The sequence below is a fragment of the Mastomys coucha genome, unplaced genomic scaffold, assembly GCF_008632895.1.
Source record: "Mastomys coucha isolate ucsf_1 unplaced genomic scaffold, UCSF_Mcou_1 pScaffold21, whole genome shotgun sequence".
Taxonomy (NCBI): Eukaryota; Metazoa; Chordata; class Mammalia; order Rodentia; family Muridae; genus Mastomys; species Mastomys coucha.
The window spans coordinates 118,523,141-118,548,470 of record NW_022196904.1 but is presented as its reverse complement, the minus strand read 5'-3'; positions in this window follow the sequence as shown (position 1 = coordinate 118,548,470).

Below are 25,330 nucleotides of genomic sequence, written 5' to 3'. Positions count from 1 at the left end.
TGGATACAATTAGTGGCCACAAAGACCCTAGAGTAAATACTCCCTTCAGAGAATGATCCATATTTGCAAGGCAGCTCTGGAGAATTCATAAAATTGCTTGTTGAAACCTGGACTAGAAAAAAAAAAGGAATTCTAGCTTGGAACTATCTGAATCTAAAAGTGGAGTTATTTCAAGGGGCTATTTGTTAAAATCAAATATATCTTGAGACTTAATGACTAGACATTATCTACAAAATTAGAAATGTCATAAAGCATGAGGTACCACTGTGAATCAAAACCCAATTCAAATAAGACACCTAAATGCATATGACTTTTCTTTTTACTAAAATAAGAATTTGAAAATCAGAAAACAAATTAGGCGGGTAGCATTTCCCATGAGCAAATGACAGTGAGGGGATGGTGGTGGGATTTTTTTTTTTTCTTGGAGGTGTTTCTCAAATAATGTTACTGTGTTTTATACTTTTTACCACCATGACTTACGCATGTATGGCAAAAGAACACATTTGCAGACTTTATGAGTTAGCATCCAGCTACGCAGATGAACCCAACAATACTTAATTCATACTGTGTCCAATTTGTTCAGGTTTATTTAACATCAAACAAATCAGGGTTAATGGCTATAGCTAAGTTAACATCTGCACACATGAGCCTACACATGAGAGAATGCCACCTCCACCTGAACACAGCCTCCCTGATGAGGGATGCCCACAGGATAATGTCCTCACATCCCATCTGGATGCCCTAATGAGAGCATCCTGGAAAGCAGGCACAGAGCACTGCCAGCCCCAGACATGCTCCTTGTCCCTTCTATCCTCCTCAGTAGGATGGGGAAAGCCACAGCCTTCCTGTAGACCTCATGTTTGTGTGGGGCAACTTTTGAGGCATCAGGGACGACAGCTTTGTGTTCACCAGTTCATGATCAGCATAGCATAGTATTCCATAACACTTGTCAGTTATCACAGGAGAGGCTATTTACTAAGCACTTAATGATAAAGCATCATTCACATCTTTGGCCTGACAGTGATAGCTATCACTTATATGAATGTGACTACTGGCCACTTGACAAGAGTCTCCTAGACTGGACATTATGTTATCCATGTTTTGCATGAGAGGTGGCTGGCTGTGCAAGGATTGTGGGCTGCCCAGTGACAAAGCTGGAACTCCAGGATAGAAGTTTGCAACCCCCATGGACTATCCCTTCATCATGTCTGTTCTTGGTCTTTTAACAGATTTTCTAGACATTTATGTCTACTGTTTGCCAGAGGAACTGACAGTACTTCATCCACTTTCATTAGTCCGTTAGCCACATTCATTAATTCAAGCCATTTTATTGTGAGAAAATGTGCTAGATGCTATGGGAAATCAAAGACTCAAAAACAGTTCTTCCCCCAAAACATACAGTCAAGGTGGAGAAAAACAAAGGCACACAGAGACTAAGTGTTAAATAACAATTCTGTAATTAATCAGGTTTCTCAAAGGCAGGTGCCCTAGCCCTATCACAATGGCCTCTTCTAATACACATGGATTTGTTGTGGCTCATCAGGAGGTTCCAGGAATGGATGTTCACCTAAGTCCAGCCATGTTCTTTAGTCAAGGTATAAACTTGATCTTGAATACCCACATCTAAAGGGTGAGCTTTTACTAGAAGTGTTTGTCATTCCTCTTTCTTCTTCCTTTGTAGAATGAGTATAATAACCCTGCTTCTCTCCTGACTGAATGGAGAGTTGGGGGGCACCTAACAGGCCAATTGATGAGGCTGGCCAGCTACACTCAGAACTCAGTGAATGCTGCCATGCAATTCCATGGTGCCTTTGCACACTTAGTGACAGAGAAAGATTGCCTTTGTGCTAAGTTCTCATCTGGAAAAACTTAAAATATTTGAGAAAAGAGAAAAGAAGAAGGAGGGTCGTTTCCCTAGGCTCCCTGCTTTCTTGCTACGAAAGATGTACCATTAATTAAGCATCTAGAACAAATAGGCAAATTCAGCTTTCAAGTGCTGACTTCATCTCTTTCCAGGGCCAAGAGTAAAGCTCTGAGAACTTTATTATATGTATTATTTAAATATCATTTGTTAGAGAAAATAGATGGGTCCTATTTTAAAGCCAAACCCTTGCACTGACACAGAGTTTTCTATTAGTATTTTGTCTTAGCAACTGAGAGGGCTTTCTAAAATAAAATAGAAAAAGAAACTATTATAAGCAGGAAAGCAGTGGGTTTTAAGGGGAAGTGTTGGGGATTAAGAACAGACTGTTAGCTGCAAGCCCCATAATTCTCCTGCTTCCCTCCTGCCTAGATGTTAGGAGGGAGAGAAAAGAGGTTGGTCCTGCCTAGTCCCAAAGAGAAATTAGACCAATTTTAGTTTTTAGAAAGGAACTTAGATTTAATGGTTGAAAAAAATGAGAAATGTAATAAAAAGCATATGCAGATGGTCCCCTTTAAGATCATAACATTCTAGAGTAACTACTCACTGTCAGGATTAAGGATGAGATGCCCCAGCAGGGACTGGGTAAGAAATCTGCTGCCAAAGGTGCTGCCTCTCTCCACTACACAGTCATGTCCTTCTGCTCTGCCTTACGTGTCCAGTAGGCCGGTCTTCAGAAATGGGAGACAGGCAGCAGTCATGCCTCAAACCATTTTAACCTTGGGTTCTTAAATTTCCCTATGTGAGAATCACCTGTTCATCTATCTACCTTTTAAAAATCTGGACACCCAGACTGAAACCCAGAGTGCTTAAAGTCAGAACAAGAACAAGAACTGGCACTTCATGGTGTTTTGGTTTGGTTTGGTTTGGTTTGGTTTGTTTGTTTGTTTTGAGACAAGGTTTCTCTGTATAGCCCTGGGTGTCCTGAAACTCACTCTGCAGACCAGACTGGCCTCAAACTCAGAAATCCATCTGACTCTGCCTCCCAAATGCTGGGATTAAAGGTGTACACTACCACTGCCTGGCTGGGACTTCATGTTTTAAAGCTGGCTTGGTAGCATTAAGGTGTACCAAGATTGAGACTGAACATTGAGATCTTGACATAGCGACAAGGGCCAAGAAAAAGAGTTCCCTGGAGACATCCCCTACTCTTATACCTCAGATCCAAGCAGAGCTCTCTGAGGATCCTCCTTGGTTCCCCTGCAGGGTCCTGTACACACCTCCTGAACATGTATGAGTCAGTTTTTCTAGTTGTCCTTGTCTGGCACCTGCTTACCTTTGACTTCCAGGGGCCATCTCATCTGCCTTTGCAGCCATCCGTAGACCCCAATTTAAACTCAGCATTCCTCACACTGGGGCATCTGAGGCAAATATCAAAAAATTCAAGTGTAGATTATCAAGGAAATAATTTCTCTCCTGACAAGTGATCCTACTAGAATGGATATCCCAGGACTTTGACTAGCCATGAAGTCACAGGCACCCATTGGAATGTAAAGCCTCCAGCACAGGTGTGCCCTGGATCTTGCTATGGTTGAGGCAGATGTGCAACCCAGGGAAGTTTCTACGATGTGATGGTGAAAACGCAAACCTCCCTACAGCCTGAAGAATCAGCATAAAAGCATGTGTCTTCCTGGTGTGTGGTCAGCAGAGCATATCCAATCTTCCATACTGAATCACTACAGACAACCAAGGACAACCCAGAGGGAACAATTATATTCTCCTCTCGACATCACATTTAAAATATCCACCCCTCACAAATAACCAAGTGGAACAAAGCTCCCTGGTTTCACAGCCAAGTCTTTCTACTAGGTACTTTCTGAAAGAAACAGCCATTTCCTGACATTTTTCCACTTAACACACTGCCTAGAAAACCTGTCTTAGCATTTGCAAACAAAATAATGGCTTTCTTGGCTGAGCTTCTAAGCCTGAAGGGGTATGCTTCCACTGTTTCCATCCTGCTGTGCCCTCAGAACTCAACCTATCACAAATTCGTGTTTTCTCTTGTTGCTGTAACTGAGTGTTGGAAACAGCTGATTTTTGCATATTAAAACTACACGTGCACGTCAGCAATGTGGCTATTAACATTCATTAAGGTTCATAATGGAACTGGCTTCAAGTTGAAGTTATGTCTACTCTGACATAATCATGGTCTCCATACATTATCTGTGGAGGGACCCAAGCAAAGGTCATAATATGCAAAATTGCCTAAATGGTTTTGGTATCCCAGTGGTGCTTACTGCCCTGGGAAGTTGGGCCAGGGCTCCTCTGTACAGGTGAATGCCTTCAAGGAGGATGGCAAGCTCCTTTTATCTCTCTAAGGTCTCATTCTGTGCACTCTGATCCAGGTTGGAGACTGTGATGAGAGAAAGCAGAGAAAGAAAGTGCTGTTAGATACAGTGCAATGGCTTCCCGATCACAGGTGGATCTTAATATACTTAACAGGTTTTTGAGTTTATGAGTCTGGTGGTGAAGTGGGGCCTGCGAATTTGTATAGCATGCTCTCAAGTGAAGACAACACATGCTGTGTAATTGTCTCAGATAATACTGAAACTGGTGGCCTGTCCCTGGAGTACAACTTCGTAACCATGACTGTGTTAGACTCTCCTTGGAATCCTAAGGACACAGTACCCCTGGAGTTCTCCCTCAGACTGTGATCTAACTGGGGATAACACCATCTAGTCTAGCTTCTCAGGACTATGTTTTATCAATACTTTTCTAAAGCATTAAACATACAACACAAAAGTACAGTTCAATGAATCACTACGAGATGAGAATCCTGTATATGTTATACAGATCAAACCTCCCAGAACCGAAGCACACATATGAAGAATTGGAGAACTTACCTTTACTATGATGGTAGGCTCAGTGAGCCAGCCCAGCAGCTACTGCTTTGGAGAGACATTGAGCCTGGGTCTACAGTTATTTACAACATTTATAGACTGCATAGCATCCTTTTGACCTTTTTTGTTACTGAAGACTTGGGGCTTAGAATCAAGGCCTACCAGCAGCCATTTACAGAAGCAGAAACATGGAGTGAAAATAGTTAATTTGTAACTATTTCTTTAATAAGGTAAGGAAGGGAGGTAGGAAGAAAGCAAAATTACAGAAGCAAAACACAGCCCATATAACTCACTGCTACAAATACAGTAAGCCATGTTAACTTATTCTTTTTGGGGGGAGGGTGTGTGTTATTATTTATTCTAATTATTCACACCCCAAATGTTGCCCCCTCTAAATCCCCCCTTGAAGAGTTCTTCCCTTGAGAGAGTGCCCCCCCCCAGGCATCCCTCTCCCTGGGTCATCAAGTCTCTGCCACTGAGGCCAGGCATCCCTCTCCCTGGGGCATCAAGTCTCTGCAGGATTAGGAGTATATTCTCCCACTGAGGCCAGTCAAAGCAATCCTCTGCTACATATGTGCCCATCTCTCCTGTCTCCACCCCCAATACCTGTCCAGCACCCCTTTTCCTCTCCCTTTCTTCCACCCAGTTCCCTCCTATGTCTGCACCCCATGGTTATTTTGTTCTCCCTTCTAACTGGGATTTAAGCATCCTCACTTGGGTCCTCTTTTTTGTTTAATATCTTTGGGTCTGTGGAGTGTAGTATAGGGATCCTGTACTTTATGGTTATTGTCCACTTATCAGTGAGTACATACCATACATGCCCTTTGGGAACTGGGTTATCTCACTCAGGATGATATTTTCTAATTCCATTCATTTGCCTGCAAAATTCACGATGACCTTGTTTTTAATAGCTGAATAGTATTCCATCATGTAAATGTACCACATTTTCTGTATCATCTCTTCAGTTGAGGGGCATCTGGGTTGCTTCCAGTTTCTGGTTATTATGAATAAGGCTGCTATGAACATAATGGAGTACATGTCCTTGTGATATTGCGGAGCATCTTTTGGGTATATGTCCAGGAGTGGTATAGCTGGGTCTTCAGATAGAACTATTTCCAATTTTCTAAGGAACCTCCAGATTGATTTCCAGAGTGGTTGTACCAGTTTGTAATCCCACCACCTATGGAAGAGTATTCTGTTTTCTCTACATCCTTGCCAGCATGTGCTGTTGCTTGAGCTTTTGATCTTAGCCATACTGATTGTTGTGAGGTATAATCTCAGAGTTGTTTTGATTTGCATTTTTCTAATGACTGAGGATGTTGAATATTTCTTTAAGTGCTTCTCAGCCATTGGAAATACCTCTGTTGATAATTCTCTGCTTAGCTCCGTACCCCAAGTTAACTTGTCCTTAATCAGCAGCCAGGAGAAGTCATTAAAGGTGCTTGGACATGGCAAGCTCCTCGTTAGAGCTGCTTAAATCCTGAGTTTAAAGTCATTTCATTGGGGTCCTTAAATAACAGCTTCATCTTGCCAAGTTGGAAATATTTGATATATTTCAAAAGCCTCTTTCAATACCCTGAACTTCCTCTCTCTCTTTTTCTTACACCAGTATATTGAAAAACTGGTAGTTTCTAATCCCTGGATCACAGACTCACAGTGTAGTTCAGAACAGTTCTCTCTCTCCTATATGTTTCCTGCAAAATCAGCTGGATCTAAAGTCTTGGCCACTAGCAAGTTTGATCCTATGGGCAAGAACATCCCGGAGGGGCGTTTCCTTTTATTGGGAGGCAGAATATGCCTGCTCGTCTTTTTTTGTGTTTCAGCCACTGTTAGTCCATGATGCCTGGATGTGTTGAGTGAGTTGAAACTTCAGAATGGTGACTCAGTAATTCTGGTTTTTTTTTTTAACTCTAATGTTTTTATACATTTTATTTTATTTGATTTACTCCCCCTTGTAACTTTAATTATTTTTTTAAAAAGCCCTATTTTTAATGATGGTTCTTAAATGCTTTAACCTCCCTTCTAGCCCACAGCCAACTAGAGGTAACGGAAAAGAAAGGAAACAGGGGAAGTGGACCTGTTTAGAAAGGTTCTTTGGAGCAACTCCCACATGTGTTGTCTGGAAATTGGCAGTTCGGTTCACAGGTTAGCCCTGGCAGCTTGATCTACTCCGTAACACTTTACAGATGAACCAGCAGTCCAGTTAGGTAGTCAGGTTAGCAACAGCAGTGATTCGACCTAGCAGAGATAGCCAGGCCTCAGCCTTGGCTCGAGTCAGCAGGAGGGACCAGCAGGAACACCAGCAGAAGTTCTAGGCTATGCCTCTCTCAGGGAAGCGAAGATCAGCAAAGACTTGAGACCCACAATCATTGCACAGCTAGCTCTAGAAGCAGTTGGGTTCTATTTATAATCTCTTCAAACATCTTCCACAGGTCTTGCCTCAGCATGTGTGTCTATCTCAGCTGACATCACTGTGCCAATTAACCCAACTCTGAGGAAGCAACAAGAAACTGCAGCACACCACCAGAAGGTTTTTTGGTGCATATCCCTCTATGGAGTCTCGACAAATGCAGCTCAACTACACAATGAAAGGCGGACCAATACATGTGTGCTGTTAGCAAAGAATCCTTCATCCTGTGTCATGTGCTTGCTTTTAACAGAACATCCTTTCACCTGCGCCCACTTCAGCTAGACATTCCTTCACCTGTTAGCCCCAGCAAAACATCCTACACAACTGACTTTCAAAGAAGCCTTGAGTTTCCACTTCACCTCTTCCTGTTTTACTTACTCTCTGACATAGTTTCTTTTATTATCAGTGTATGAGATAAACAAAGCTTATAAAGTTGACCATTTTTAAACTACTATTTTGAACTTATGCACTCAAATATATTTGACGGATGTTGATTCGCTTTAACTATTATTCTTATGAAGCAAAATTGTGCTCTCTCTGTGAAGGGAGTGGCTGGTCAAGTAGGCTGATGAGTCCTCCTGACACAGCCTACTGCTCCTGGCTTGTCTTGATGCTGCCTGGTGTGACATGGGATTCCAGGCTCATTTGCCTCTTTTCTACTCCTGGGCTGGGATCAGTCATAATGCTTTTAGAAGGAAATGGTGTTTTAAGACCACAAGTGGGTAAATCATTGTTTTTAGTGACCCTCCTACATCTGAGGGCAGAGTCTTCAGACTCTGCCTTGCCACAGACAACCACGCCTCTCTGTCCATGTCCTGCTAATTGCCACGCCTCTCTCCAAGTTCCAGTTACGCCGGAAGTCCCGCCTCCAGAGACTGAAGGAGAAGTTGCTGATTGGCCCAAGTTGCTGACGAACTTGGGGGAGGGTTTTTGTCTTACCTATTCTACCTGGTTTTGCTTGTAACAACGTGTATTTGAATGAAAGATGGCTGATTGAAACACATCTGTGTTTGGCTAATTTTTACAAATCCTTCCCAGGGTTCTGGTACCTCAAAATGATTTTCCAGGACCTTGACCCCATTCCAGAAAACCCATTCGTACTTGTGGCTGCTGGACGGCTACAGTTTTTCACTCCCCTGTTTTTTCATTGTCTACACAGTATTGTTTCTTATAGTTTAACCTCTGTTTTAAAATCATTTGTGTAGTGTATTTACTAGTTCTTCTCTAGGCCTGGAGTCTCCACTCTGAGTTTTCTAATTCTAACTGATGTGCATGTTCATGTTGTAGCTCATTTTCCAAACACCTTTTGGCTCATCTTGAAATAACAAGTAACAGTTTTCTGAGCTTGCTTCTGTTACATTGCAATTGACTTTAATGACATTCTTTTTTCCCATTTGGCTCTGAATGAACTTTGCCTGGAGTCATCGGCTCCCGTTCCTAAGGGCTAATTTTATACCGCTCCTTAAACAGGAGACCGGGTACAGAAAGCAATGCCTAATTTCGTGTCCCCTTCTGGCTGCTGATTTTGCAAAGCTGCAGCTGCTCACCCTTCAACTACCCAGTATCTATACTCACTTCTCTGTTCTTCCCTGTGCATACCCTGTTCAACTGTCATCTCTCTTCAGAGTTTTTCACTTTGCTCTGAGTTTCTGTCCTGCAAAGACAGCCTGGCCTTAGTTCTCTTTGGGCTCACAGGGACCGTTCATCAATTTTCAGGACCCACTGACAGCCTCTTCCACTGACAGTGTTAGCCATTATTCACAAACCTATACAATTGGTTATCAAGCCTCCATCTTCTGGATATATGATGCCCTTTGGCTTCTCCTACTTCTTTCCACACAAATGGGTTTTTGTGGCTGTTGCAGGTTTCCCAGCCACCCACCTCCCTTTTAGGATGGACTTTGTGGGGACACTTCATCACACAATGCTTTTTATGATCAACCATGTTGTTGCCCACAAGTAATGCCACCACCTTCTTTCTCATATTCTAAGCTGCTGCTTTCTGATTCTGATGGATGGTGAGATTACAGACTTCGCACCATCCAGATGAGTTTGCTTAACTACACTCAAAGAAGGAAAAGGAAAGCTAGCACATTCTAGAGGTTCCGCCCAGGGAACCATTGTGTTCATGGAAACCTACTTCTTTACTGCCCTGTCCATTGAGTAGTTTAGTGTGGCTAGTTCAAAAGGAGAAAAAAAGGTTTTTTTTTTACATTGCATGTAATTAACTTAAATCTAAATTTAAATAGACATAGGGACTGATGGTTTCCACTGGAAGATGCAGTTCTAAGGAAATCATTTATTCATGAGGATTTGTTTATTCATAAGAAAATCATTTATTCATTATTCCATGAGGTTGATCTGTATAGAGGTATACAGATCGAATGTAATGTCCTACTTGTAGGTAGCTTGCACTGTTTCATAGGAATCTGCAGAGAGCTGTACGGTCGCAGCATTTCACAGAACTGAAGCAGTTCCTGCTTCTGCTTCCTAAAGCATCAGACACTTAAAGCCCATTTTGCTGGTGACACCTGAGAAGACTGGAGAACTGCTTATGCTCCAGCTTTTCAGGAGCACTGCCTGGGACACAGTCAAACATAAGTTGTCTTTCTACTTACACATGAATACCTCATTTCCAGTTTCTCCAAAGTGACTTCTGTTAGGTCCCAAGGAAACCCTAGTTCCTAAAACTCCAAAAGGCAGTCTAACTATCCAGAAATGGGCCAACCTGGACTATAGGAAGATTTCTGACAGATAGAAGCCAGCATTCCCCAGGAAAATTTGAAGCTTGTTCCTCTCTACCAAAGGAGGCATTCCCTTATCTTTGGTGCTTGCTAGCATACTAAAGCACATGCTGACCCTGCAGAGTCCATTAGTAATACAAATACCTTTTGAAGCCTAGCTAGCATCCTAACCCTTTCTACCTCCTCCCCTTCCCTAAACTCCCTCCAGCTCACTGGCTTTGCTCCCCACAGCTACTCATTCTTATAACTTCTTTTTATATGTTCTAACATCTCTCTCTTTCTCTCTCTCTCTCTCTCTCTCTCTCTCTCTCTCTCTCTCTTTCTATTGTCTATCTATATTTATCTCTGCCTGCCTGCCTGCCTGCCTGCCTGTCTGTCTGTCTGTCTGTCTGTGTGCTGCTCTCATGGCCCAGGTTCAATCTGCTGGCCATGTTCAGCCTACTTCTTTCTGTCTCCATTCTAGACCCTTCGGTTCCCTCTGGCTGTTCTCTTTCTTTCTCTGTCTCACCTACATCAAAACCTCCCCCTTAACCATACCATGGATAGTTCATGTCATCAGTTTGTACAGTTTCTCTTCTAAAAGCAAAACATGCGTGGGTGTTCTGTCTCGCTTCCTCACTATACCAAGTAGTTTGCTCAAAATGTTTCTTGATTCACTGAATTAGTCCATGAGTCAACAGACTCTGGTTTGTGGATCAAATCTGGTCTGTTGTCTGATATTCGTAAGAATTATAAGAAAAGAATGGTAATTACATCTTACGCAGTTGTAAGGGGGGAAAGCAAATCAGTAATGTAATTCATTTACATAAAATTCAAGTGTCAATGCATATAAATAAAGTTTTATTGTAATGCAGCCGTCCTTACTTGGTGTTGTCTGTGGCTGTTTTCACACTACACAAAGCCTACAATAGTTACCATCTGGCCTTTTGCTGGAAAGTCTGCAGAGCCTAGAGCCCATCAATAAATGCCCATTATTATCCTGAGAGAGATTCAACTGAATTTCATATTTCAGAAAAAAATGAATACTTCAAGAAGCTTCCTTCCAGCCATAGCCAGAGAAAGTACATTCTACACCCAAATGTACAGCTGGGGATCAGGGAGGGGAGACAAACAAGAGGCGAAATGAAGTTATTAAAGTTGCAGCCTAAGAAATAAAATTCTCCATAGAAATTCTCTTAAGCTCGGGAAACTCAAGGGAAACAAAGAATTTAAGACCCTGTTTATTATCCAATTTCACAGAAATGCCTGGCATGAAAGCAATTACCCATTTGAAGTGCCTCTGCAGAGAAAATATTCACTTGCTCCTCCTAAAATTGGGAGAGAGGGAGGAGGACATTAGTTAGTAGAATCATCAATCTTTGAGAAGTCCTTCAGGACAAACATACTCTGAATGTTGTAGGAATGTTTCTCCCCAAAGAAATGAATCAGGAACAGTTTAATTTTTGTGAATCTTGTGGAGTCTTTCTCGCTGACAGAGGCAACTGTTGGATCCAAGCTGAGAAATTCACAAAGTGACACGGTGTGACAGGTCTCACGTGGGAGGTTTACTTAAAAAGGGGGCTAAGGGGGCACAAAGGTGGCCTCTAGGTGGTGAAGGAAGAAAAAGGGGGGAGAAGCAGGAGGGTGGTCTTTTATCTGGGATGTGGCACATGTGCAGGAAGACTTGTGACACAAGAAGACAATGGGGATGCATGGCCTCTGGGCAGCTACTGATGATGTGTCTTTTTGTCCCCAGGTCCCTTGGGCTGGCCATGAAGGTGCCTGATTGCCAACAGTAACCACCCTCTTAGCAAAAATCAGACATGATCTGAGTTGCACACTTGAACCTACAACTTTCCCTAGGAGCAAAATTTAATGTATCCCACTTGGATATTGAAAGCATACTCATGAATATTCTGCATAATCTGAATGAAGGGGGGTAGCACACTTCTCAGATAATTGTAGTGTCTCTCCTGAGAGGGAACAAGCCATATCAAATCAAATGCCAAGATGCTCTCCTAAAATAGCATTCATGTTTTTAAAGGGTCCAGCATTAAAGATGATGGCAAATAGTTGACTTACTGATGGTGCCAACTAACATAACAGTAGAAGCTTTAGTGGTTGATTTTTCTTGAAAAGATGAGAGTACAATGGGAAATAATTTAACATTCCGAGTTGGCTCTATAGCAAGAGTGACCAGAAACAGCTGGAGATGGGGTTCAAACTGAGTCTTGATGTAGGTTAATGTCCGGCGATGGTGGTTCTGGTGGTTGTCTTTCTTCTCCCCTTGGCCCTGAGGAAAGAATTACCCTGTGACTTGCAACATGAGAAGCAAATTGTGCTCAAGGAAGAGGAGCAAGAACAGCTGCTATGTCCAAAGCTACCCTGTACGATGACAGTGGAGTTAGACTAGGAGTTAGACAGACTCCATGCTGGGCAGACGGTTAGGAGAGGGGTCATGGCTAGGTAATAAAGGTAGCAAATCTCCAAGATGGTCAGCTTCACCCTTTCCCTCCTCACTAGAGACAAAGGCCAGGATCCCAGCTTACACCAAAGACCAGTAGACCTTCTCCAGCCATTAGGTTCCCTGCTGATAGACTGACTCAACAAGTTCCAGGCATGAAACAGTTGTAGACCAATCAGCCATCCTGTCTCTCTTCAAACTGATCAAGCCTAAATTATGGAGAAAGATTCTTCAGAGATAAAAATAAAAAAAGGAAAAAAAGTAACATACCTCAAGAACAGGATGGTTTTTTGTTTGTTTTTTGTTTTTTTGTTTTTTTGGTTTTTTGTTTGTTTGTTTGTTTTTTGACTTCCTGAATCTTCCCTCTGCTTTGCAGAGGATCTTTTTTCTCTCTGTATTTACTCCCTCCCTCCCTCCCTCTCTCTCTCTCTCTCTCTCTCCCTCTCTCTCTCTCTCTCTCTCTCTTTCTCTCTCTCTCTTTCTCTCTCTGTGTGTGTGTGTGTGTGTATGTGTGTGTGGTGTGTGTGTGTCTGTATCTGTCTGTCTGTCTTTATCCCTAATAAAAGCCCTCCTTCGACTGATGGTTCCCTCAGCTCCTGTTGGCAGTATTTAAGACTTCTCTGCTGCCGCCTGCACTGCTTGAGCTTTTCCTTGCCTTTTACTTCTGTAATTGGCAGAGAAAATGTTCAAGGCCCCTACACTGTAACACTGTCACAGCCAGATAGAGAAGAATAATAGCTTATTAGGATGTGACAGATATTTAAAGGGATTATCAGAAAACGATGAGTCACATCACAACACAATGTACAGATTGGGGTTTGACTTTTCTTCTACCTCTTGTCAGTGTGACACCTTGGGCAAGGAGCACAATTCCATCAGGGCATTGGTATAAGCAAGTCCAACTTTCAGAGTTGTGTACAAACTGAAAAAGGACAATGCTCAGAGTTCATGGCACTGGGCTTGCCGCTCAGCAAACATTTACAACTAGGATGGTGCCACTAATACAAACTGCCACCTTGGACTAAGGTTGGATGCCATTCTGTAGCTGAACTTCTTCTGTTTAGAAAGTATCCATGGGCTGGCGAGATGGCTCAGTGGGTAAGAGTATTGACTGCTCTTCCGAAGGTCCTGAGTTCGGATCCCAGCAACCATATGGTGGCTCACAACCACCTGTGATGAGATCTGACGCCCTCTTCTGGTGTGTCTGAAGACAGCTACAGTAAATTACGCCGGAGCAAGCGAGGCCGGAGCAAGCGGGGCAGGCAGAGGTCCTGAGCCATCTGCACAGCTCACAGTGTACTCATACACATAAAATAAATGATAGCTCACAGCCATCTGCACAGCTACAGTGTGCTCATACACATAGAATAAATCAAATAAATCTTAAAAAAATTTTAGAAAGTATCCATAATACTAAAAATGAAGAAATGATGCATAATTTGGGAAAGAGGTTGTCTGGCATATAAAAAGCAGATTTTCAGATGTGGACAGGAAAGGAAGGATCTCTGTTTACTCAGCCTCCTGGAACTTTCTCTATCCACGAACTCTTTTTGCCTTCCTTTCTTTAAGGGCACACAAAAGGGATCCCTGTTGTCATGTGGGAGTCATTTCCTCAGTTACTTGCCAGCCACGAGGTGGACCTCAAGCCTAAACTATGCCAACACTACCCTTTTCTCAGGAGAACTTGATTTGTGCCATGTTGTCTCAAGCAATTTCGCAAGCTTCCTCACAACCTAAGAGCAAAATTAATTTAGATGTAGAGATTTAACAATAAGTACTTGTGAGGGAGTATTCTTAGAAATGAAAAATAGGATATGACTTTAAATATTAACCATGGATACCACGATAGATATACTACATCCCAACATTGTCATTCCAGGGGGCAAAAGAGAAGATAGCTTGGCCAAGGAACAGAGAACTCCGAGAAATGCCATGTTAAGACTCAAATGCCTAGACCAGAGCAGCGATGGATGGACTCTCTACGGAGGCTGCCTAGACCAGAGCAGCGATGGATGGACTCTCTACGGAGGTTGTCTCAGCTCCCAGGTGCTGCCTACCTTCTCTTATTTTCACAAGCTTTCTGGAAATGGCTTCTAGAAACAGGTGATGTCTTCATTTTTCCTGAAGATATCCCCAAGTGACATTCAGCTATGCTGTTTTATAGTTTCTCTCTTCTAAAAAGCTCTTCATTAGACTATAAAATATATTGTAATTTTGAATATTTAAAGATAGGAGAAATGGACATTCCATTTTGACCAAGGGATAACAAACTGTAGAGAATAAACAGAAGCTATAAAAATAAATGAAGAATTAGAAAGAGGAGGAGGAAGGGGGGATGACATAAAGTTGGGAGAGAGATGGGGGATGGGCTGAGAGGAGTTCTGGAAAGGAGTGGAGGTTGATATGACCTAAATACATTGTATCTGTGTATGAACTTACCAAGGAGAAAACAGTGAAGGATCAGGCTCCTCTTAGCTCTCTTGCCTCACCCCCTTTCTTCTAATATGGAGTAGAGAAGCTCACAGGGAAGATCTAGAGGCTAAATGTAATGGCTCCTGTTTCCCAAAGCCAGCCCTAGGTATTCTGATCCTTCTTGTAAACAGCCAAGGCCAGGTCCTTTGTTCACAGTGTAGGGCCAAATCATATAAGGCAGAAGTCAGAGCATGAAGGCATTCAGTAGGGTAAGCCAGTTCTTGTCCCTTCTCTTTCCTTGAGTCTCTCTCTCTCTCTCTCTCTCTCTCTCTCTGTCTCTCTCTCTCTCTCTCTCTCTCTCTCACACACACACACACACACACACACACTGTCAATGTTGCCTGTGGACCAATGACCTTGCTTTGCAATCAACAGTATCACATCACGCCATGACTTTGTCCTGGTTCTACATCAGCCGAAGTTCAGAATGGCTCTGAGCATCCCATTTGCTGAACAAGTGCATTCCTTAGAAAAGGCTGACACAAATGGAATGTGAGAGGCAAAACTGGGGCCGGAGAGCTCAGGAACACTAAGCCAATGTCTTGACTCCTGCAAGTTTGCTGAGCTGAAAATGGTCCTGTTGAAAGGAATATTTAGGCATATCCTTCTCCAAATGAAGAGCGCTAGACTATATTTTTAAAAAATGAAAGCACAGAACATCAAGTTATTCCCAGCTGACTGACAAATGCACCCGAAGAGCAAGTCCTCTGCAAGGTAAGTGGGGGCTTTCACACGATAAGGGCAGCCAAAGAGCCGAGAGTCAGTCCTCACATATACCAAGTTATATCTGTCTCCATTAAGGCAGTTACAATCATTGCTAAATAATCACTATGTTCAGATAATCATTAGGGAAATGCAGATTTAAATCATAATGCAAATGGCTGAAGTAAATTGAATGGTTGCGCCAAGGTTGGCAAGGATGCACAGGGAACAGAAGTTTCATACATCACTTCTGAGGTGCAAAACCATATGGTGGTTTGTACTTTAAAAGTTAAATATAAGAATATCATGTAAATAGAGCTGTTCTTTTTCTGAATGCCGGTAGCTATACAAAGACTTCTACACAAATAGTCATAGCAGCTGCACTTAGAATAGCTGCACTGCAAAACAACCCAAATGTCATCAAAAGGAAAGGAGTAAACAAATTCCACCATGGGCATGCGGCATAATTTAAGTAATATGAAGAAATGAGGTACTGAGATATTCAGCTGCATGGGTGAAGCTCTAAATAACTATCCTGAATGAAAGAAGCCAAGAGTATGTAGTATCTGGTCCTATTTATAAAGAAGCTAAAACCTGCAAACTGATTTGTATTGAAAGAATGCAATAATATGGTTGTTTGTGGATGGGGAAATGAATAGGAGCAGACAGAAAGAACTGCAAAGGGACCAAAGGTCCCTTCAGAGGTGATGGGTGTGTTTCTACTTCACTGTAGTCATAGTGTCTCACCAGGGTATGCGTACGTCAAATTTTATAAAATTGAACACTTTGAATTTGTACAATTGATCTGTGCCAAACATCTCGACAAAGCTATTTAAAGTATTCATATTGATTACTCTGTCGAGTATATGTATGTATGTATGTATGTATGTATGTATATATGTGTGTATGTATGTATGTATGTTTGTCTGTTTGTATGTTTTTGCAAGAGACATAAGTTCTTTGTGGGGGGGTCAGAGACATACATTCATGTTCATATATTCTCCAAGATTGGGAGCATCTCATATGGTGTCCAGCACACAGTAAGTATACAGTAGCTATTAGTTGAATAAATAAGTAGATAAACTGGTCCCTGCTAAAGCAAAGACTTACACTGTCAAGTCAAAGTTGACAGCCTCAGTGATTTTCCAAGAGCCTAGTTTCTTATGCCAGACATGGTGACACAAGCCATTTATCCCAGTACTTTGGAGAAGGCAGAGCCAAACATATTTCTTCGAGTTCCAGGCCAACTGGGACAACATAGTGAGATCCTGTCTTAAAACACAAACAAACAAACTAAAAATAGTTCCTTACTTTCATTAAAAGGCAGGCAAATTTAATCACTCATAACAAATATCTTGTGGGTTTGAAATCGGGCATTTTGATGTGAAATTAGAGTTTTTTATGGTTATAACATGCTTCACACAGAGACTTGAGACTACAGTACAGTAGCGTGTCACTTTTTGAACTGATATATCTTTGCTTATTTTTCTGAAAATATCTTCTCTTTAACAAACAGGAAAATCTGGCTTAACTAATCCACAAAGTTGGCTTTGCCTTCACATATCCCAGGCATTTCCTTCTCAGCAGGGGCTGTATCATGGGACACTTGGCCCTCTCTTGTGTAGAACAGAAAGAGCCAATGTAAGAAGACTCTAAAGAGGAGAGAGACTACTTTGATTCACCTTGTCTTACAGCTCCTAACCTTTCACAGAACAAAAATGATTCCTTCGTGGAGGGTTGTAGACTCCGGAAGGTTTCTAATGATTCTCTGGAGGACTCAGTGAGTCCCTACTCTCCAGGGATGCATTTCCTGTTGCAAGGCCAGGGAAAGCTGACCAGAGTACTCAACTGGCTGGTGTCTTCCAGGAAACTAAAATCATGCTTCCCAGAGAGCAAGCAGAACATCCATCTGTGCCCAAGGGGCTCTTGAATGAATAAAACACAGAATCCACAGAAGGCGCAATTTACTACAGAGTGACGGGAGAAAATCTCATTTTTGGTGCGTTGGCTTCCTCTAGTCTGATAGATTCTCTAGAAGGTCTCTACCAGAAGATTTCAGAACTACTTGATTCTCTTAAAAATACTCAGATGCCCAGTCCCTGTCTAAATTTACCAGATCCAAAACTGCACTAAAAAGTCACAAATGGACTCAGAGGGAAAATAAAGAAAAAGAAATGTCTTGGTTACATGTTTTGTTGCTACAAAACACTTGACAAAAACACTTTAAGTGGGGAAGGGCTTGTTTTGGCCATTCTGGCTCCAAAGAGCCCACACACATCTCTGTGAGTCATTCAGGGAGATCCTTACGGGGGGGGGGGGGGGGGGGGGGGGGGGGGACACTCTGCCTGGTGCCTTGTTGACCAGTTTTAAACACCACACATGCTTGCAAATGTCTTGCTGAGCTCCCAGAACAGAAAATACTCTTCTGAATTTTCAGAAAGCTGGGACTGGCCTGCTCCTTATCCCACTCTGTGGTTGCCAGGGTGAGAGTTTTGCAAAACCAGACTCCCTAATAGTGCTTTTGGCTGCCCTTCCGTGATGTATAACCCAGGCCCGATCTCACAATGCCATCTGTACTCTCATGCCCTCTCTTCTCAGCCACACTCCTTGGGACCTCTGACTCTTTAGCACTATTTGTTCACAAGATGTCACCCAAAGTAATAAAAGATCACAGGCCCTACAGTTTTCTTTCCGGGCAGACCGTTCAAGTGTGAAGGGTGCCTCAAGGCTCCCAGGAGTCTGAATTCTCTGCCCTGTGGCCTGGAGCAAATCACTTAACCTTTCCAGAATTCAATTTCCTTGTGATAATAAAGGAGTGGATTATCTCCAAAATCCCTCACCATCTGCCCAAAGTGTGACCTTAGGTAGGAGACTTAAAAAAAAAATACTGATAGAAATAAGTGAAAATTTATTAAGGTGGAAGAATCAAGTGATATGTTTTGGATCAAGGGTCAGGAAGGAGGAACTATTTTCCCACTGAGGCACTCTACTAGCTGTGTGGAATTGAGACAACGGCTGGACATAGAGGACAAATCTCTACCCCCATGCCCACCACAGTACAACTAAGTCCACTTGGAACATGAAAACGGTAAGCTGGATTCTGAGAAATGAAGGTAGATGCAAAATGCCTTCCTCCTGCAATGGGGTGCACATCTGTTATCATTTGTAGAGGTAGGATAAAGAGCCTTACTCCTAAGGCACCATCGCCTCATTTCCTGATGTGGGTTTGCAAGCAGAGCTCATTAGTTCAGACCCATTTCTCTAGGGCTGTGCCATGCTTGGCTGCCCTCTTCCTCTCCTTAGTCTCTTTATTGAGATGAGGCTGTGGTACCTGTAGGCTTATGGGAAAGGATGGCTCTAACCCATCTGCCCATGGACCGTGAGAACATCAAGACACCAGCTGTTCTCCTTGACAAATGGAGGTTGCAGGGATTTCAATCAAGTTTATACGATGATTGAGGGCTATACCTGACAAGTCAAGTATCATGATAGATGGTAAAGAACTTCACAATCTGAGAAGTGGCACTGAAGTGTTTATCATTATTTGGATAAAATCCTCTTTTTATAGAGGAAGAAAATGATGTTCAAGTCACGGGGCCAATATGCCTGAAGTCACCTGTGGGAAGCAACACTGAGACCAGGAGGTGGTCAGTCCCCAGCACCTTGCAAGGCCACTCTGTATGTGAACTGTACAGATCTGGGGTAGGCTGTTTATCTTTCTGCCAGCTTCAAAGTTTCACCAGGGAGCTTACTCTGACCCCAAGCTTAGTTTAGAAACTGCAGTGAAACTCCCGAAATTAAAGTTAAAAAAAGCAAAGTCTGGGCTGGCCAGAACTCATCTGGAATTGGTCCAAATGGAGTTATTGAAGATTTTTATCATAAGATTAAAATTACCATTTTAGAAGTATCTCTTTCATACTAGATACTAAGCAAACATATTACATCGGTATTTCTCTTTTACATGGAGGCAGAACTATATATCCATGGACCCAGGAGGAATCAACGGAGACCTAGGTTTTACACCAGACTTCCTGGACCATCAGTTCCTCTGCATCCTTTATTATTTCTCCTGACCTCCACCAGCAAGCCAGCCCTTAAAGTGTGCCAGGAATTCACCATAGTTTCCTCTGGCTCAAAGGAGGGGCATATGACATGAACCACACCATCAGCTCTCAGCCCAACTGGAAAAGGAAAAAAAATCATGAGAATGAAGCCAGCTCATCTAAGTCATTCTGAAGATAGGACTCCCAAGAGATGTGCCCTGAGTTCCTGACCTCACACACCTAAAGCTGTCTTGAGTTCCATCCATGCAAGGCTAACCCACTGTCCTTCAGCATCTTCTTTCCAATAACCATATGAACTCCTTCTGCACTCCGTACTTTCTTACTGTTCTCCTTCTCATGACCTCACTCACAATCCCATTCTCTTACACTTACCTGTTACATGAGTCTCCTAACTGGTTGTTTGTCGTCTTGGTTTCCTAACCTATGGGACACTCTTCCTCTAGCTGAGTATGCATAGAACTGTGTGTTCACCTGTCACTTCTCTAACCTAATCAATCTTATCACTATTTCCTATTACCATTTTGAACCCTAGTGTCCAGGGTCCTTCATGGCCACATCCTTAACATCTGTCTGGTCTTACCTCCTGTGACTGACAAGAAAGGACCTGCCTTCCTTGAAGGAATCTGCTTGTTGAATCTTGTGTGGGTCTGGACTCACATCTTCAGTTGCCCCCAGAATCAGAAGTCTCTGTTTAGATCTGTCCAGTGACATCTCACCCAGCCACTAAGGTCATTCCAGACCCTATCTCTTGCAAGAAGCTTCCCTGACCCACTAAGTCTGCAGTTCACACTCACATCTGACTTCCTATAGCTACGTGAGCCCACCACTTGCTAGATCTTCCTACCCACTGCTTTGAACCCTTTCCAGTTTTTCATATACTTTAGTCTTATTTCCACAGGTAGACTTTGAGTGGGGATCCTGGCTTGTGCATTCTTAAATCCCCTCCAGCAAGTTGGTTCCCTGCTTCCAGAGTCCAGGTTCAGCATAGAATAGGAGCCCAGTGGATATTGGTTGATTTGAAGTGAGCTAAGACTAAATTATATAGAGAAGTAGGAATTAAACTGCATATTTCAGAAAAAGTATTTTCTTCAGTTGTTTCAAAAGCATTTTCTCTCAGTGAAATTACATATATTGAATAGCACAGATTTTAAATATTAGATATTAAAACATATTAGCCTACATCAGGACTTATTTCAGAGTTATTAACATACAGAAGAAAGAAAGTTAGAAAGCATGTATGTTGATTTGAATTAAAATGATCATATGCTCATATATTTGAATGCTTGGCCCCCAGCTGGTGAAATTGTTTTGGAAGGATTAATGAGATTTGGCCTTGTTGAAGGAGGTGTGTCACTGGGTGTATACTTTAAGGTTTCAAAAGTAAACACCATTATCAGCGCTGTCTCTGTCTCTTTCTCTCTCTGTCTCTGTTTCTATATGCCTCTCTGTCTCTCAGTTTCTCTCTGTCTCACTGTCTCTCGCTATCTCTCACCATCTCTCCCTGTCTCTGTTTCTCCCTGTCTCTTTGTCTCTCACTGTTGTGCTCACTCTGTCTCTGTCTCTGTCTCTGTCCCTCCCTCCCTCCCTCTCTCTCTCTCTCTCTCTCTCTCTCTCTCATATTGGGATATAAGCTCTCAGCTTTTGCTCCAGTGCCACGTCTGGCTGTGGCCATGCTCCCCGACTTAGGGGTCACAGACTCACCCTCCAAAACTGGAAGTCTTCAAAAAATTATTTCTTCTATAAGTTGCTTTGGTCATGATATCTCTCCACAGCAATTTAAAAGTAAGGAAGAATTAAATTCCAATAATGAAATGAAGAAATCATCTTCAAGTTTCATATTCAAATCACCTCTTTTCAACAATAATTGGACTGACCTGGTCATAATAAAAGACTTTTACTATATATATATATATATATATATATATATATATATATATAATGTATAATAACTTTTATACTGTTAGTAGTTTAAATCAACACAGAGGTAGCTGGCTCAAATAGGTTAAAATAGGCCTATTCTGGATTTTAGGGCAAGTCTCACATGAATTTTGCCTGTGTTAACCAGATTTGACCTCCCCATATGCTGACCCTCAGTCTGTCACCAGGTTGGACTCTAATACCTGGGGTTTCTAATAAAGAAGTTTCTTACATTCTACCCAGACTCATGTATTGCACTTTCTTGGGGAAAAGCCTGAGAATACGGACCCTTAAGACACTCTCTTGATGATTCTGAGGGGAGCTCAGCTTTGGAACTTTCCCCCTCCCATCCTCAGATTTGAAGATGCCAAGGGGGTTCTAAACGTGTCCCAAAGGCTCCTTCTCCCCTAATCTTCCTAGAACAGCCTAGTTTTGGCTGTGCCACTCCTTTCTGTTAACATGTGCATGCACGCAAGTATGTGCATGCCCAGAGTCCTTGCATACCCCTGTGACTTTGTGCAGTTGCTTCTTTTACCTGTGTGTAGCTCTGCGCCTCATCCATCCACTCAGTCCTCCTCACACCAAGTGTTTTCATTTTCACCATTGTGTCTTTAAATATTATGTTTGAATTTCTGCCTTGACTTTTCAGTATTTGGCTGTTTCTATTGCCTTAACACTAGCAAAAAGTAAGGTTTTATTTCCTCCAGCCCATTTAGGATCCTTTCCACCTCTCCCTCCAGGGAATTCCTGGGGATTTTATTAACACTTGCTGTTTCTAATATTATTATTGTCAACATTGCTACCTTGACTTTCCCTGGAGTTATTAATTAACATTTTCCCTATTTGCACAATACACTACGTTCTTATCACTACTTTAAAATCGAGTGTATAAACAACTGCGTGAACATCCTCCCAAGAGGTCCAATGTAATCAATACTTTGAAGTCTGCCTTCCTGAGGAAGCTCTCCTAGAGTCTTCAGAGATCCTTCAGGCTGAATTAGTGGCTCTGGGGACCCAGAAATAAGCTCTTTCCCAGGACCTTGCTGTCTTCTCTCTTGTATTAGAGTCTGCTTCCTGTATCCATGTCTGCTTCCTTCTTGATTTGTGATGCCATCTTGTAGAACACATTCTCTGGTATATTCCTCAAACACACACACACACACACACACACACACACACACAAAACAACAACAAAATCCAGACAGAATTTTGTGCTAAATCATTGTATGTTGGAAGATACCTTTGATCTAAGGTGATGCTTGATTACTAAGCAGCCATTTTCACTAGTGTTTCTCCAAAAGTGAACTCTGAGCCAAAGAAGTAAATATAGTGAACTTCTCTGGGAGGTGATCCAGTAAACACTGTGGAATAAGACAGGCACAGGCAGGAAACTCACAGAGTGGGATTATCTGATAATACCACACTGGGGAGCTGATTCAGTCTCTACTGGCAACCCACGGGAGAAGACACACCAGAGATGCTATAGCTGAAGGGCAAAAAGGTTGAAGTCTTCCTCTGGGAGTAACTACACTCAAGTGCCCTTAGAGAGTCTTAAGCCAGAGAGGTTTAGGTGTTTGTCCTGGAAGCTATCAGATCACTGTACACAGATCCTGCTTTGGGACAGTAGGCAGAACTGGGGACATAGTCATACACTAACATCTATGTGAGTCATTTCCCTTTGGAACTGAAACATCAGGATTTCTAAGGCTGCTCAATCTTTTGGATTGTCTAGGCCACACTAGATGAAGAATTGTCCTCAAGTGTCCAACCCATGGCCTTCAGGTGGTTGAGAGCATTCATATGTTTATTTTGCATGATATTGGGTTATAAAAAGCTATCCTGGGCTACATGATGCCTACAGACCATGAGATGACAGCTCTGATAGAAAGAATAAAGCCACTCTAGGTGTTAGTCTTTGAAAACTCCTTGGTTCTTACAGTTCCAAAACTTCCACCATGAGAGTTTTATCCTTGGTACTCAGCACTCTGTGGGCTCTTGGCAATCCGCAAAACTTTCTTGAGAGATGTCATGAAATGATGCCTCTTTCTGTTTTCTTCTTCACTGTTTCCTAGGCTTCCTGTTACTCAGATATTGTGAGCCTTGCTAAGTGCTCCAAGCTCCTATCCTCTCTGTCCTGTTTGCACTGGGCATTTTATACTCTATGTCCTGAAAGTTTTATCTTCTAAATATTATAGCAGATTTCCTTCTTTTCTTACATTTTTACCTCCAGTGGTTTTATTGTTGTCGATAGCATGTTTCTCCTAAGGACATCATTATCTTGTTTCATTTTTCAAACACTTTCTTTTATATCTTTAAGGATACTGAATGTAGAATTTATGACATTTCCCTTTCTTCAGTCATAGCTTATTCTTCTACGTTGTTTTTGTTTGTTTGTTTTTGTTTGTTTGTGGCCTTGTCTTCCATGCTGGAGGCTCTCTTCAGAAGTCTTGGATGCCTTCTTAACTGTTCCTATGGAGAAGTGGGATATCAAAAGCCATGTCCATGTGCTGGCATAGGTTAACGACAAACTTCACTAAAGCCATGAGCCAAAAGAACTTTTGGAGACTCTGATGAAGAAATAGACCTTTCTTCCTCTTCTGCTATGTAGTTATAGTGGGCAGAGTTTCTAATCATCAGCATCACAAGAGTCAAACATGGCCAGAGGGCATAGAATACACTATTCAGTACTTATTTTCTGTATTCTAATTGTTTACTTGTGTGTGTGTGTGTGTGTGTGTGTGTGTGTGTGTGTGTGTGTGTGTGTATGTACCATGCATGGGCAGAAGGGGTGTCAAAGTCCCTGGAACTGAAGGTACAGGGGGCTGTGAGCCATGCCATGTGGGTGCTGGGAACTGAACTCTAGTTGTCTGCAAGAGCAGTAAGTGTTCTTAACCAGAGTCATCTCCCCATGAGTAGGATAGTCTTGTGTTTACTAAGGTGAAAAGTCTTCATTTTCTCCTCTCTAGGAAGAAGGAAAATAGTCCTCTCATTGATGAAAGAGTAGACAGTAGGCACCCAAAGATGAACTGCTGTTTAGACTGCTTGTCTCTTGTTGCTGGGCTTTCAGGACCCCCTTGCCGTTTAAATAAGACACAAGTCTTCAATTTTGTTTAAAGCTGTTGGCCTTACACTGGGGCAGGGACAGACTCTAAGCTAGCATCTAACTTAACCTGACTTCCCAGCCCACATCCCCACCATGTGGCTATCTCTTTACCTCTCTGCCTCTGTTCCTGTTCTGTTCTATCCTGTTCCAGTCCGTCTCTTCCATTCTCTCCTCTCGGGTACCCACTTTTAAGGCTCTGTCTGCCCAGAAGGTACTTGTTGCCCCAGCTATTGGCTATCAGATCTTTACTATAACCAATTAGAATTAAGACAATTGTAGAACATCTCTTAGGTTGCCTTTAGGCCATGAGGATTGTCTGCCCTTCATGTTTTGGGCAGGTATGGAAAGACAAACATTCACACCTAGAAAACCCAGAGATGGGCCATAGCAATCCTGCTGCAGAATACCAAAATCCTGCCCACACCTAGCTCTCTGCTGGAACAGAGTTAACAATTGAAAGTACAAAGTCATACTTTAATACAATGTGAAGAAAGATCACCCCAACAGTCTCTCATTCATTTAGTTCACTTCCCTCAGCTCCACCTACCCAGGCATCTGGTGCAGCAGCTCCAGAGCATCAATGGGGTTCAGTAATGGAAGATGGTTTGTTTCTTCCAGATCTCAGAGTAGGTTTTCATTTTGCCTTTATGTTTAAGCTTCTATGTTTTTACTGCTATAATTACTTCTGTTCTCTCTGACCCTGGGGTTTATGTT